The sequence below is a fragment of the Perca flavescens genome, chromosome 8 (assembly GCF_004354835.1).
Source record: "Perca flavescens isolate YP-PL-M2 chromosome 8, PFLA_1.0, whole genome shotgun sequence".
Classification (NCBI taxonomy): domain Eukaryota; kingdom Metazoa; phylum Chordata; class Actinopteri; order Perciformes; family Percidae; genus Perca; species Perca flavescens.
In genome coordinates, this window is record NC_041338.1 from 31,511,746 (window position 1) to 31,527,800 (window position 16,055).

At 42.6% G+C, this 16,055-nt stretch overlaps 1 protein-coding gene across 1 annotated transcript in view; it reads right to left on the bottom strand.

The window, feature by feature from the left end:
• Positions 1–15,685, bottom strand: part of LOC114560790 (alpha-1,3-mannosyl-glycoprotein 4-beta-N-acetylglucosaminyltransferase C) — a 98,488-nt gene extending 82,803 nt beyond the window's left edge. Inside the window, 2 exon segments of the mRNA XM_028586426.1 lie at positions 10,634–10,724; positions 15,421–15,685. The gene's annotated coding sequence lies outside the window, so the exon portion shown is untranslated.
• Positions 15,686–16,055: the final 370 nt, after the last annotated feature.

Here is a 16,055-nt window from a genome sequence, read left to right on the forward strand (position 1 = left end):
TGTCATCAGAAGGCATAGCCCACAGCTCTACCAATGACTACAGTTTGGAGACCGAGCATTCGTTTGAGATTTTAACCCCAGGTGGTTTTTTTCTCGTTTCTTTTGCAAGAGTTCTAAAAAATATATCTTGGGTGCTATCAGGAGACATTCAGAATGCGGGGAGTACAATCCAAGAACAATGGCTCGCGGGCTAAGCGTCAATTCGCACTGTGTTACCATAGAAAACCCATCCAAAATATGGCACAGTGAACTGGGGTCGGATTGAAATAACCAGCGGTTTACTCAGTATTGCTGCAAACGCTTTGTGATGATACAGCTGCCATTTGGGTTTTCAGAGTGATTGCCACAGTCAGTCACCCCTTTTAAAATCTGTTTCATTGACATTGGAGCTCGCTCAGGGACTGGCATGAATATTTACGTGAAACCATGCTGGCGTGGGTCTTAGGAAAAACATTTGGGTTCCAACAATTCAATGGCAAATGCATTCTGTTTTAGCACATAAAGCCCCTGAAACACTGTTTCCTGCACATTATAGACACACACACCTCTCTATACTGCCTATCCTTCTCCCTTCCAATCTCCTCCCTGTCTCTTCTTTATATTCATCCATCAGCGCTTGGCTCTGGTCACTCCATATCAGGTCTGGGCACAGGCTAATCGTGCGTCCCACAGGCTCAGTAGGACTCCTGCAATCTGAGGGCAGCACATTACCCCAGACAGACTTTAGTGTGGCACAGCAGCCTGAATGCCATGTCCACAGAGAGAGAGAGAGAGAGAGAGAGAGAGAGAGAGAGAGAGAGAGAGAGAGAGAGAAACCACTGGCATTTGGCCCATCGTCTGCTTTCAGCAGGTTTTTGGCTCTGTAAAATAATTTTGCACCACTAATGATGTCCTTTTGCAAGCCACGATCCATCCAGGATCTGTAGGACAGCCATAAGGATGTGTTGAGGTCATAATACCTGGTTGCTAAAGAATAGGTCTATAATTTCCATGTGGAGCTGGGGTTAAGATTCCAGCAAGAGACAGATAGGTAGAACTTTCAATTCACACATGACTTTGCACTAAAATCACAAACGTGTAGAAGCAGGACTGCATTAAAGTTTGATGAACTAGGTCATGAAATATGAAAGCGCTGATAAAGTGGATGTTAATAGGTTGCCTATGGGTGGACCAAGCCTATAAGTGGGGTGAACCCTTCTGTAGAAACGACTTATTAAAGACATAAGTGTGTGTGTGTGTGTGTGTGTGTGTGTGTGTGTGTGTGTGTGCACACGTGTGTGTAAAATGCTGAAGCTGCTCATAATGAAACAAAACTGGATTTTTACAATTTGCACAGAATGCAACAGATGGATTAGTAAAAATGGGTAGTCATTATCCACTTACCTATTAAATACTTTTATATTCAATAAAGTGCTCTAAATTCACATCACACACATTACACTAAACAAGAATGCCAAAGTCACAGATGCAAAAATACACAATTCCAATTGCACATTCACCACTAAAATTTCATCATTAACATTTAATAAAGACTTCCATTATGTGATTTTCAAAAGTAGGTACTTTTTTTGCCTCTACAATAAAGGAGCAATGCATTACATTAAATGTCGGGGCTTACCTTGAACTCACTCGGAATCTTCTATATTTATAATAAAGAATGTATAAAACTACTGCTGATGGACTTTTGTAGTGAGACGTATCTTAAAAAGAATGCTGGGTATGGTTGAATCTGAGCTGACATGGCTTTGTCTTCATATGGAAATCATCCAACTGATTCTGGTGAAACAATTAGTTTATTGAAAGACAAGTCGATATCAGTCGTTTATCGAGCAAAAATGTCGAACATTTGCTGGTTCCAACGTGATTTTCTGTTTTATATTATTGTAAATGGAATATCTTTCGAAATATTTTAGACTATGGTTTGGAAAAACAAGCTATTTGAAGACATTGCGTTGGGCTCTGGGAACTTGTGATGCTTTCTGACATTTTGTGGAATTGAAAATGAAATGTCATGAAAATTAACCAAGTGTTCTCATGAACGGGTCAGTAGGATATTGTACGAAAATGTATGGACACCAAAATGTATGATATCCTACAAAATTAGGAGACCGCCAGCTGGTCACCTGATGCCGGGTGGTCACGTGACGCCGAGCGGCAGTTGCTAGTTGTTTAAGCCACCAACAGAGCTTTGTGATGCGGGCTACAGACCTCCATTGTATCAGCAATAGTTGGTGGTTCAGTTACCCGAAAATATGAGACTTGACTGTTACTGACGGTTAAATTAAGTCCACAAAATATGAGCGTTTTGCTGCGACGAAATTTAAGATTAGGCACCAAAATGACTAAGATTAGGAAAAAGGTTTTCCTGGTTGAAAGGCTTTAGTCTTTCCCGGGAAGCGAACTCCGCTCTCTGGCTTGAAAGCTCTGCATGTTAACGGCCAGCCGCGTTCTTATACAGTGGCTGTCAACGTAGTGAATATAGCAAAAAAAACAAAAAACAAAATGTGAAATGCTTACGAATTACAGTGCTTAACTTTTTGTAGTGTTGCGCGGGAGCAGGAAATGTGGACCCAAACGCAGAGAGAGGCAGGCAGGCAGGAGGTGGATGCAACTCAGGGATTTATTACTAACAAAAAACGGCAGTACAAAGACCGGAAAACTAACAAACAAAAGCAAAAACTGACGGGCAAAAACTCACGCAGGAAAAAACTGACACACGCAGGAGCAAAACACAAGGGCACATGGAGGAAACACAAGGGCAAGGCTACAAAACGATCTGACACAAGACAAAGGGAACACAGAGGCTAAATACAGGAGGCGATGGGTAAATCAGAAACAGGTGAGACAACAGGTGAAGCACATCAGGGCAGGGCCAGAGAATCACAAAAGGAGGGAAAACAGAAAGCAAAGCTAGACACGACAAGACAGAAAACCAGACTATCGAAATAAAACAGGAAGCAGGAAAAACAGACAAAACATGAGATCACCTAAACACAGACACTTGACACAACACTAAACACCAGGGGTAACAAAGTCGACAGGAACGCAATTCAGAATAACTAAAATGGGAAACAAAATACAACACGGTCACACACGCACAGGGAACACAGAGGACACTGGGGGCACAGGGAACACACAGGACACGGGGCACCGGAGAGGCCTAGGGAAAACAGAGGATCACTAGGGACAGGGAACTTTGGGACTGGGGACCGAGGGAACACGGAACTGGGCAGACTTTGACGGAACCGACTCAGACAAAACAGACGGGAACGACTCGAACGGGACAGACTCTGACAAAACAGACGCGGACAGAACAGACTCAGACAGGACAGACTCAGACAGGACAGAAGGGACAGGCTCAGGGGCAGGGAAAGTAATAGGGACACAGATAGTGAAGGGGACCGAGATGGGCACGGTGACCGGAAGGAAGACTGGCACGGTGACAGGGACAAGGATGAGCACGGTGACAGGGACTGAGACGAGCACGGTGCCAGGGACGGAGACGGGCACAGTGTCAGGGACGGAGACGGGCACAGTGACAGGGACGGAGACGGGCACAGTGACAGGGACGGAGACAGGCACAGTTTTAGGGGCGGTCCCAGGGGCGGTCCCAGGGGCGGTCTCAGAGGGGCCGGAGACCGGCAAAGTCACAGGGGCGGTCTTGTGGGCGCCGGAGACCGGTATGGTGTCAGGGGCGGTCACAAGCCGGGATCCAGCGGGACAGCTAGCCAGCCGTGGATCGGGAAAGCTGCTAGACAGCAGGGCATAAGGGGAACTGCTAGCCCGCCGGAGAAAGGGAGGGCTGCTAGCCAGCCGGGGATCTGGGGCACTGGACAGCCTAGGAACTCTAGGGAACTCTGGGACTCTAGGACTCTCGAGGACTCTAGGAGGTTCAGGGACACTAGAGAGCTCGGGAACACTAGAGATCCAGCTGAGAAGGGGGGCTGCTAGCCAGCTGGGATTTGGGGGAGCTGCTGGCTAGCTGGGAGTCAGGGGAGCTGCTGGCTAGCTGGGACTCGGGGGAGCTGCTAGCTAGCTGGGACTCGGGGGAGCTGCTAGCTAGCCTGGATATGGGGGAGCTGCTAGCTAGCTTGGACTCAGGGGAGATGCTAGCTAGCCTGGACTCAGGGGAGCCGCTACACGGCCGGGACTCAAGGAACTCTGGGGGGGCGCTACACGGCCGGGACTCGGGGGAAATGCTAGCTACTCGGGGCTTAGAGAGGCTGCTAGCTAGGCTGGAGTCAGTGGGCCTGCTGACTAGCGGGAAATCAGGGAGGCTCTTAGCCAGCCAGGGATTAGGGAGGCTGCTAGCTAGCCTGGGATCTAGGAGGTTGCTAGCTAGCCTGGATTCTGGGGGAATACTAGCTAGCTGGGGGTCAGAGAGGCCGCTAGCTAGCTGGGGGTCAGAGAGGCCGCTAGCTAGCTGGGGGTCAGAGAGGCCGCTAGCAGGCCGGGAGTCTGGGGAGAGGCCGCTAGCAGAGACGACAGGAACGCAATTCAGAATAACTAAAATGGGAAACAAAATACAACACGGTCAAAACAATAAACAGAGAATACAAAACAGGATAAATACATACAAGGGAACAAAAATATACAAACAGGCAACTGAAACGTCAATAATCGCAACGCGTAGCTTTTTGAAAGAATGTTTCATTAAAACAGGCTGAAATTAACCCATCCAGAAGTCAATAGTTCCATCCATATTCTAAGACCTTTTGCCTTTTGCCTCTGCAAAATAGCCTCTGGAAGGAACTTGTTTTGGTGAAATGTGTACGTTCAAAAGTTGTTTTAGTCGTGCAACAGAAAACTCAGATTGGACAGATAGTCTAGCTAGCTGTCTGGATTTACCCTGCAGAGATCTGAGGAGCAGTTAACCATAGTCTTCATGAATCCACCCAAGTTTAGAATGCCAACACAAAAAAAGCAGAAGGTGACGGACATCTGGCCAAAGTGAGGGACATCCGGCAGAATTTCCGGCGGTACCTGAACAGTCTCGGAAATGAAACGTGGTCAATATAGACTATTACGGCACCAACATTTCTGGTAACACTTAAACTGATTCAATATTATAAAATATTCTCTCAGGGTTTGAACATGAATCAAAATAGTATTAGAGTCGGTCTGATTTCAAAACAAAGGCATCATTCGGTGTATTATTGGAACCCACCTTGAGTGCAGAGATTGAGAGAGATGAAGAACATGTTTGTGTTGCTCTTTTGAGAAGGACAAGAGAAAGGCGGAACTTGAAAAGAGGCTGGGAGTGCTAATGAGCCTTATTTTAAGAACACAGCGCAGTCATGAATATTTAACAGCTTGTCTCCTTGATGAACCACCAAAATAAAAAGTCTTGATGAATTCACAGTAGAAAATAATCTGTGGAAAGCTGCTAACTTCTGTTGTGATTTGGTGCTATATAAATCAAATGAACCTGACTTGCTGCCAAGATGCTTCTGTTAGGGTTACGATTAGGGTAACTCATACATTGGTAAAACAGTTTTCACTGGGACACAATGCCTGTTAAAAAAATTCATGCCTTTAAACTATGTTAATTTTCTCCATCATTGCAAATGCCACTTCATTATTCATGAACAATGACGGATACACAAATAAACTCTCTTCACACGTCTAGAGAGGACAAGTTTCAAGGTAGTCTGGAAGAGACCCTGCAAGGTGCTAAGTTCCATGGACTCACTTTGTTGCTAGGCAACAGCAAAGGCACTGGTCCTGTTTCAGGAAAACAACTTCACTGTCCAAAATAAATAAAGATAGAAGGAACGCACCATGAACCTCTTGAGCGGGGTTAAGTCACTGGGAATAGCACTCGGCAAACATCAAGCAGCGTGGCTGCAAAGGCCAAAGAGTTGTTTATGTTTGGTAATTAGACTCCTTACACTCAGGACGGAAAGGAACGAACAGCATAATACGATTTTCAAAAGGTTTACCGAGCGAGAAAAGGCTAATCTGTCTTAACGCTAACTAATGAAGACGAAATTGTGAATTGGCTCAATTTTGCAGAGTTCAACGAATTTCCGTTTTTCTAAAATAATTAGGTCATATTTGTAGGCTCTGTGAACACTTAAAAGACGTAAAATGGATGTAAATCCTGTATGCGGTCCTTTGTTTTTTTGAAGAAAATGTTAGCAAACACCCTCAGAACAGATAAAAAAAAAAAAAAAAAAAAAGGCTACTAGGCTACTAACAACAGTAACTAGGACTCCTTATCAAAGAAGGCTGGCTTTATCTCATTAGAGCAGGCAAGAAACGGTGGGAAAGCTCTAGTTCCAAAGGGAAATGAAACAGTTTTGCCCGTATTTGCTTTGTTATTTAGCTAGAACAGCTCAAATTAATTACTCCCATCTATTCATTATTCTAGCTGTAAACACATTAGTCAGATGAAATGCCTCTGAGCACACCTGGCTTTTCTTATCTTTCGCACTGTAGATGACAGCGTGGTTCGGCTTCCCAACGTGCTGCAAGCAGAGTATTAAAGAAACCCAGTGCCATTTATGGGATATGGTACCTGCCGCCTCTCCTACCAATAGCTGCCTCCCAGGATGCCTTAATGTATGAGATTTGTCAGTGTCAATTTCCTAGCTAATCTCTCTGGTCCACCTCGCTGCTGTCACCGCTGCCCATTCATTCTGCTGCTCTGTCTCTACCTGCTCACACTATTCTGCGTAGGATACAAAGGCAGCAGGAAGCTGATGGATATAGAAAATGCATCCGTGGTAGCTGATGCTGCAGTGTGACCCCTCATGTGCAACCAGCAGAGTTGATACACATACCAGGGAAGCTGTGCTGACTTCATCCAAACAATTGCTCAAGGTCTTCAGTTTTCTCATTACAAACCATTTTGACAAGTCAGATCATAACAAAATAATTCATTTTAAATATATATATATTAATTTTTAATAATTCATAATTGACTCCCATTGATCCACCCATTGCATCTCCAAAATACTATGAACATACTGAACATTTTCGTTTCTGAAAAACACCTGATTGTTTACATATGATGCACTTGTACACTTATGCCACATTTTCAGTGCATGGTTCAGAATGGCTTTACTCACTCTATTTTTTTTTTTTTTTTTTAATTTTAGCAAAAGTTAGTACCTGAACTAAAGATAGTACCGACGGACGTAGTATTCATTCTCGCAACAGTAGCAAGTTAGCCTAGAAATCTAGACGCACCCTAGCGGCAGCAAATGTAATTTGCAGCCAGGGTCGTCTAGCAACTCTCCGTTGGCTTGCGAGCTGGAAAAACCAAACTCTAGTCGGGCCAATCACATCGTGTATAGAGTCGGTGGGCGGGCTTAACATAATGACGGCAGAGTTGCGACGGTTATGCGTAAATTCCCTGCTACTTGAAAACAAAAAAGATGGCTGCTGCTGCTGGCGAACAGCGGTCTTTCGAATCGGCTTTGGCCGCAACTCTGGAAGACTTGGAGTTCAGCTTTTCTTTGAGAAAAGAACAAAGAACGGCACTGAAGTCATTCTTAAAAAAGGAAGATGTGTTCGGAGTTTTGCTCTGGTTGGTTGTAGCGCTATCCTATTGCCTGCAGAGGAGTTTGAAAGACAACCGTTTTATCCCGCCCCTCGGATTGAGCCCTGCCAATGGTGTGTTCCCAGTAGAGATGGCCCGATACCATTTTTTGCTTACCGATACCGATTCCGATACCTGAAGTTGCGTATCGGCCGATACCGAGTACCAATCCGATACCAGTGTGTTATATATTTTATTATGTTTTAACAACTGTATACTACTATCCCTGTATGGATAGGTTGTCGGTCTGGCTCAGGTTAAACTCTTTGTGAAACATGAACAAATACCATTTTCTTTAGGGCTTTGTTACGTGGTAAGAAAAAGTATGAAAGACCTTAAAATCCACGTAAGGAGGTTGATTGGGGTGGTGGATGGGTCAAGCAACACAGGACTTTCACCCAGGAGGGTTCGTGTCCCGTTCTTGTCCCACGTGTCACTGAAACGTACATTTTGTAACCCCAGCCACGATCTTTTCCTTAATCCTAGTCCCGTTCTCGTGCCACATGTCAGTTAAACCTACGTCCCGACCCAGAGCGTCAAAAAGTGACGCCAATAGTCCCGACCTGGCGCGTCTAAATGGGACGCCAAAGGGGACTTTTTGCATCAATAACAAACGCCAAAGGCACCTGACCAAGCAGGTTGAGAATCCGGACTACACTAAGGGGGGAACTATCCTCAATGGAAAACGACTACAGAAAAGTACTGGTACCAAAAGCCTACACGGTCATCCTACAACATTTTCAACTGAAAAATATCCAGTCTTTTTGAAAAGGAGAAGAGAGGTCTTTTTACAGACTTTCACACATATTTTATGTCTCTACAAATCCAAAAGTTGTTTCATGCTGAATACACTTCCTGTCCACTTCTAGTGTAGTACAGATCAGACAATTCTTCAGTGTTAATATTAGACAGACAAAGAGACAAAGAGAAATGTGGCTGCTGAGTATGCATTCCCTCTCAAATAGTACTTGTTTTAGTTAGTGTTTGCATAGTTTTATTCTTTAACACTTCTAAATCCTGCTTTGTTCAAGGGTGGGAAGCCGGTGAGGGGGTCATGTAATTGCACAAATGACTTACTAGCCATTTTTTATTCATTTTTATATGAACATGTTCAAGTGTTGTTTTAATTTTTCAAAAAACACTTATCACAAAACATTACCACTAGCCAAAAAGAAGGGATGATTATCAATATAACGAAGTACTGCATTTCAGCAGAAAAAATTAATTGTTATATTTTCAGTGTTTGGTTGCATCCTTCTTTGAACAGAAGTTGCTCATTTATGGTTTCAAACGTTAATGTTTTTGTGTTTTTCTTTAAAAAATGTGTTTTTGACATTGTAAAGATTGTATGCCAAGTTGATGATGAACCGAACATTCATACTTGGGATACTAATGTGCAATCTAATATGCTGAGGCATAATAAATGCATAAATAGAAGGCATATACACAAGTGATCCTGCAACAAGGAAATGCAGAGGGCTTTTTTTTTTTTTTTTTTTTCCCAAACTGCAGCGCCTTAATCGGAGCTGTGAGCCGTTAACCAGGTTCAGCCACAGTGACGCTCAACACTCTCAGACTCCAACACAAAGGAAGGATAAACTGCTAATCAATAGAGAAAGAAAAGCTTTTTGTTACAGATTTATTGCTCTGGCTTCTGAATAGCTAACGTGTTATTTTAACAGTGTCAAAAACCAACATTACTCAAGAAAAGGGGAAGTATTTATTTCGGCACCAGACTAGAATTTGGCAGGCAGAGAGGTGTAATTTGCCTTAAGTTCTGCAGTGAGCAAAATGCTAATTTAGGCTACATTAAGAAAGCCCATGTTCACTGCTCATTACTGTTGGACGCTGGCACACTGCAAAGCCTGCTGGCCTATAACATTACAACATCACTTAATTAAAATAATTCTGCTGAAACCTAAATGAAGACCTTGACTTGCATTAGCTTCAGGCTTCGGAGGATGGCATTCAAACTTTACCAATGAGAAATGAAAAGCGGGAACATCTTCAGAGCTGCAGGTGTTGGAGTTCTTGTTTTTTTCTTCTAGTTTTTTTTGTTGCATTTCTAATGTTGTTCACACACTTTCTTGGTTGGTTTGACTGATTTTTTGCTGCTCCAGCTTGACACAAATTGTGTTACACTTTTGGGAACTCCCACATTTTAATATAATATAAAAACTGATGAGTTATTCAGTGGATTCCAAATGTGTTGACACATTTTCACCAAAATAAGCTCCCACTTTATTGGCTTGTTCAGGACATTTTCTCTGTAAATATACAGAATACTGAAGCTGGATGATATATTGGCCAACATATACAGTTTACAGTCCCTGATTTAAAAAAAAGAATAACTGATATAGGCACGTCACATCTGTGTGTGGGTATTATTGTGTTGGAAGAACATTTAAGAACATGTCTTTTAGCTTTGACTTTTGGGGTTCGCTTCGTCTCTGTGGGTGAACTGAAAATGATCAGAATTGTGCTAAATAATTGGTTGTAACTAATGATCAATCCCATTATTTCACAAGGTAGAGAGATTTAATTGAGTACTACATAAAGTAGTATTCTGACCAATGCATGCTGTTAAATTTGTCATTAAGTCATGTTTTATGATGACAAATAATGTGTGTTGTGGAATCAGGATTATTTTTGGAATTACTGGACTCTTCTTAAACCCTCCGCACCGAAACAATGCATGTGCAGGGGTACATTACGTGAAGATGATGAATTATAACTCTAAAAAAAAAAAAAGGAACCAATAGTTTGACAGCTTGGGAAATACACTTATTTGCTTCCTGTTGAGAGTAAGATGAGAAGGTTGATACCATTTTTCTCATCTAACTCTCGGCATGACAGCCCAAGTGTTTCTTTTTTTTTTTTTTTTTAACAATTCCTTTAACATTAGGGTTTGTGTTGCCACAAACAAATCAGCTCCAGTTTGGCTGCCAACAGCAAAAATCTGCATTTGTACTGGATCAGTGACAAGACAGTGCCGAGAAAGAGATAAAGTACATGTGTCTGTGTGCATGTGCGTGTGTGTGTGTGTGTGTGTGTGTGTGTGCGTGTGTTGCATTCTTTCATTCTCACCTTAACTCATTAATAATGTATCTGGCTGCCTTCCATTAAGATCTGTAGGAACTTTGGCTTCAAATGTCCAGGTCTCAATGCAGATCGTCAACTACAAAACACAAAAGAGGAAACCGGGTCACACAACAACATGACAAACGGTAAGGAGATCTGGAAAATGAATACTTTTAGAAATTACTTCAGTCAATCCAAATGGAGCTCAGCCTAAGTTCTTTCAGGAAGACTTGAAATTTCCTTTTTTCATCACTCCTGTATGATCAGCTGTTCCATGGCATTCACTTGTCAGTAGTCAATCAGTTTCAGCTGTTTCATTGTTAGTTAAACCAATCAGAATCAGCCACGTATCACTAGCCAATCACAGCAGCTGTTTTACTCTTCTCTCTCCTCCGCGGTTGTCAGTTGTCGTTTCAGGAATAGAGTGCGTCCCGCCTCCTCCCCTTCAACCACCGGTCGTCTCACGCAAGTACTCCGGGTGTCATCTGCTACTGCGCTCTCGATTGGTTCCTGTGCACCTTCATCACCACCACAAATGTCTGGACTCCATCGGGGGATATCTTTGGGTTTAACCACCCCTTTTATAACATATGGATTCGATGGAGTCTAATCTCCAGAGACTTTGCACATTTCATATTTTGTCTGTACAATAAATACGTTCATATTTGCAAGGAAATCTCTCCTGATTGAAATAGCTTTATGTGTTTTTAAGTAATTGTTCAGTAAAGCAGGGTGATATGATCAAATCTCCACGTGGGTCCAGACTTGCAGCCACATTTGGACCTTAGCCTGGTGAAATCCAGACTTTTGGCAATAATGATAATTAGACAAAATTACGAGCAAACTGTAGGCCTAATTAAAAACGAACAAAATGAGCTATAATGACATGCTATCATGTCATAATATGATGAATACCAATACTATTATACTAGAAAATATGTTGGAATGTTTGACTGTTGCTTTCCATTTAAAGATGTAATTAAATTAAATTCATCAATCGCCCAGCAGGTTAAAACCTGCAGGAATAAATCCATAGTCCTCTCTGTTTTCTGGTTCATTCCTTTTCGCTTCATGTTGGAATGTCAGAGGTCATGCTTTACAGTAAAATCCGGCACCATCTAAACTCGATTGTTGAAACAATGCACTGAAATGAGACTTTGATGGCCATTTTACTTATCTACCTATCCGTATGGGATATTAAAGCCCAGTGCTGGGCATAATATCTGACCTGCCAATCTGATTCCTTCAGATGAGAACAAATTAGTTTTTAAAGTAACTTAAATTAATCAGATACTCATCCCTTTAGAAAAGTTTTTTTCTGAAATGTGTCCAAAAATCCCCAAAATCCTTTAAGAAAAGAGACTTCCCTGCTGATGTGTTTTACGCCGTCATTTTAAGATCTTACTCTGTCTGGCACATTGATTTATTTCCACTAAGCATACGGCCATCAATTGGCTGCATATGACATCACGGCTCGTTCAAGGCTGTCTTGGGAGAAGTTATCATGCTCAGTGATGTCGACGAGTTAAACCCATAGAACAGATGCACGCCTGATGTTGAATTCAAAGCACAATGAAATATTTCCCTTCGAAGCACAGCGGGCTCTCTGGAGACAAACTGCTAAAGGTACAGAGCAGCGTTTGGCAGAATTCTGGCAATCTTCTATAATTCAGAGGAATCAATTAAACAGGGATTTTAATTACATACTGTCCAGGCTGTGCTGACGATCATTATGTGTGACTGAAAAACATTTAAAAGTAGAATACAACTGTGTATTAGTTGTCCAGTGGAAAAAGAAACTCATTTTAGTTGAAGGATTATAAAAAAACAAACTCCAGTCTTAGTATCTTTATAAACTCCACTGAATAAACACAAATAGAACCTGCTTCAACTGGCTCCAGGAGAGTTTATTTCATTTTCACAACGTCAAGCTTTCGCCCCAACAACAATATGCAAAACAGCTAAAGTAATAGATTTTTCTTTGCCTTCCAAAGCCAAAATGAAAGCCTTAAAGTGTTGGACTGGGACAGGCCAAATGTGCTCCTGAGTGCATATTAAAAATGATATATTTCCAATTGCATATGTTATTACATTAGGTTTTTTCCACATTTACTCTTCATTTTTGAGATGTTCATAAAAACCACTGCAGCTTTGTGCTGTACATTATCATATACTAATGCCACTAAACTGCTGTGGGATTATTTTAATGGGCGAAACAACAGTTTTTTAGTAAAGTCCTGAGCCATGTCCAAACTAATGTAACAATAAGACTTGTCTCCAGTAATAAACCAAACGCAGGCCTAATGGCTGACCCTGGAGACTTGATTATGCAGGTTGTGTAACACATTATATCAGGGCTGACAGTAAAAGCCTTCATAGCGACAAAACCTCAGCATAATGACTCTCGGTGACTGTGAACAACATGTAAACTAAATATGTGAAAAGCCACAAACAGCAGACAAAACACTCATTTCAGCTGCAAGCCATTTATAATTTAACATTTAGCTCAGAAAAGGTCACTTTTGCCTTTTCAAGCTGTGGTGTTTTTCACTTTCCATAACAAAATATCTGTGAAGGGGTTTAGGAAACATTACATTAAAACCTTTTTTAGAGAACGTGCCATGTATTTCATGTGGATGTTTCTCTTCTCACAATAGCCTACCTATGCATGACAATTCCATACATAGCTAAACCATACATACACCTGCCTACCATTAGCATAATAAAGAGACAAACTTTAACGCAGCATGCTTCACACTCATGCCTAATTCCCATTCCCTCTAAAATAGGAGAAAATATTATCAGTGTTGCCATAAACACAAGTACAAATCCCTGCTGTTATGGCAGTCCTACTGTGAGACTTTTGATGTTTCGCAATCATTTCTATTCCACAGCCGGCATTTGCATTTGTTTGATTTCCAGCAGCAGTATGCAATGCCTCCTTGTGCAACAATACAGACACAAATAAATTAAGATCCATTCTTCCTGGCTGAGATTATTTATCTCCCTACTCAAGCTGTCTGAACTTTCGAAAACACAGCTTTAAGTTATTCACTGCTATTCCCATACCCGTCGCCCACTACCTTGACAGTGTCTAACAGTCTTCTGTATGTCTGTGAATGTTTTTTTGTTGTTGTAAAATAGCAGTCTTATACAACAGATAATAAAAAAAATTAGTTTAGCCTACTTTGGTGTGCAGATGCCGCATGAGTCATTGTAATGTAATGCATGCCTATGGCTGTAAACACAACTGCTAATCCTTCTGCAGAAAATCAATTTTTCACATTGGCTTCAGCTGCCCCTAGGAAGACAAATCACAAAACTAGTCAAACCAGCGATCAGAATCAAACAGACTGGAGTCAGACGGAGCAGAGTGTAATGCCTTGTGTACAATCAGTAACAAGTCGCTGCCAGAATGAGAACATGCCATTTCATTCTCATCAGCCTCTTAGAAAGAACAACATTACATAATTAGGATGATTAAGATGAGCGGAGACTAAAGGCCAACAGTGTTAACATAGCTGGAGATAATAAAAGGATTAGGGGTGATTCACTTACAGAAGGTAATGGCATTTTAAAACAGAAAACAGGAATTCATTAGCAAATGTGATTGACAGCCGAATATCGCGGAGTTTAAACAGCACAGAAGAGAAACTGCTTGTGATGGATACATTTATTTAACAAAAGGGCTGCTTGTCCAGGAGAAAAGACCAGGAAAAGTCACTTAAAGTGTCACAAAGTCAGGTGCGAAAAAGGGTAAAAAATAAAAATAAAAAAAGAGAGAGAGCGGATCTGCAGTGAGCAGATGAGCACTGACCCGATCCGACCCACTTCTCCCTGATTTATGGTTTATGGTCCCTCAGCAGACACAGCTTTGTTCTGGGGGGCCATAAATCTCCCGCACCTCGGAGCCGATCAGCTGACCCTCCAATCCTGGCAGCCGCCCCATTCGCACAGTCCCGTCTGCCGGCTGCAGCCGAGCTCTCAACATAAAAGCAGAAATCACCCGAGCCACAAGCGCAGGCAGTTAATCACCGCGAGCAGACAATAGTATGAAATAGAGCCGAGCGGGCCGGGCAGGCGATTCATGCAATCGCTAAAGCACTCAAACGGGACAGCCGAGGTTTACCTGTCTGGTAACCTCTGCTCTGAGCGCAGGGAGTGCTTTTCCTAAAAAAGTGAAATGAAGTTCTCCCTGTTTGAAAAAAAAAAAGCCAGTAAGGAAGACAGAAGAGTTGTAAGGATGCGAAGACACCTCAGTAAAATAACACTCAGCACACATGAATATAGTTTGTATATATGCATCCATGTTGAAAGAGCTAAATGCCAGACTAATTATGAGAAACATCAGTTGGTGTGATGAACAGAAAACACAACAGCTGAGACTCTAGGAACTTGGCTCATCAAACAGGCAAACATTGCAAACTGCAGCCCGGCTCAGCAGGTGAACTGCTGCAGCGTGGAAAGCACCGTGTGTCTGAAATGAGTTATTTTGTCTGGATCAGACATGGTGGCATGTCTCACTGTCAGTGGCAAAATAAGATAATAATAAGATGGAAGAGCAGAAGCAGGAGACGCCACGGCAAAAGCGGCCAAGTGGGGATTTTAATTTGAAAGGGAGGAGAGAAACAGCACGAGAGATAAACGCAGCCCCACCAAGACATCAGCCTGGAAATAAACACGTATGGAGCAGCATGTGGAGAGTACAAGTCAGGAGAAGACTGGAGAAGGAAAGCGTTTGCTTCTCACAGAAGCACCGTCATGAAAAAACAAACAAAAAAACGCACACTCACCTTTCTAAAGCACGTAAACGCATCCCTGCACTGGGTCCTTTTTACGGTGCGAGTATCGTGAGGGAGCTCTCCTGATGCTCTGTGCACGCCACCAGTCTAAATCATCTCCTTGACTCATGCGGGAGCAGATAATTGGCTCTCAGAAAAGTGGGATAAACACTCATTGTAAAGGCAGTGAGTAGCCTGGCGATGAGGATGTACTTTTTTCTTTTTTGTATTCCCACTCCCGCGCATGGATGATGTCTTTTTCCTCTCCCTCTCTCTTTCTCTTTCCCCCCTCCTCTTCACTCTCTCGTTCGTTCGTTCGACTCTCTCAAGAACACCCCCCCACCCAACCCTATCCTCCACCCCCCCCACCCCCTCATCCCCCAAAGCACAACTCTCCTTGCCAAGGTGCCACTAACAGTTTCTGCAAAACTGCTTTCTCATTGGTTCTTTCCACCCTGCTCTCCTCCACTTTTTTTTTTTTTTTTTCAGTTTTCCTGTCTTAAAGGAACAATGTATTCCCACTCCCTCGGCCCTAAACACTCCCCCCACCCCCTAGCTCGCAAAGTGTATCGCGATGAGATGTGTTGGGTAAAACTAATTACAGTTTAGGGTCGGAGCAGCGGGACAGACTTCAATAATTCATGAGC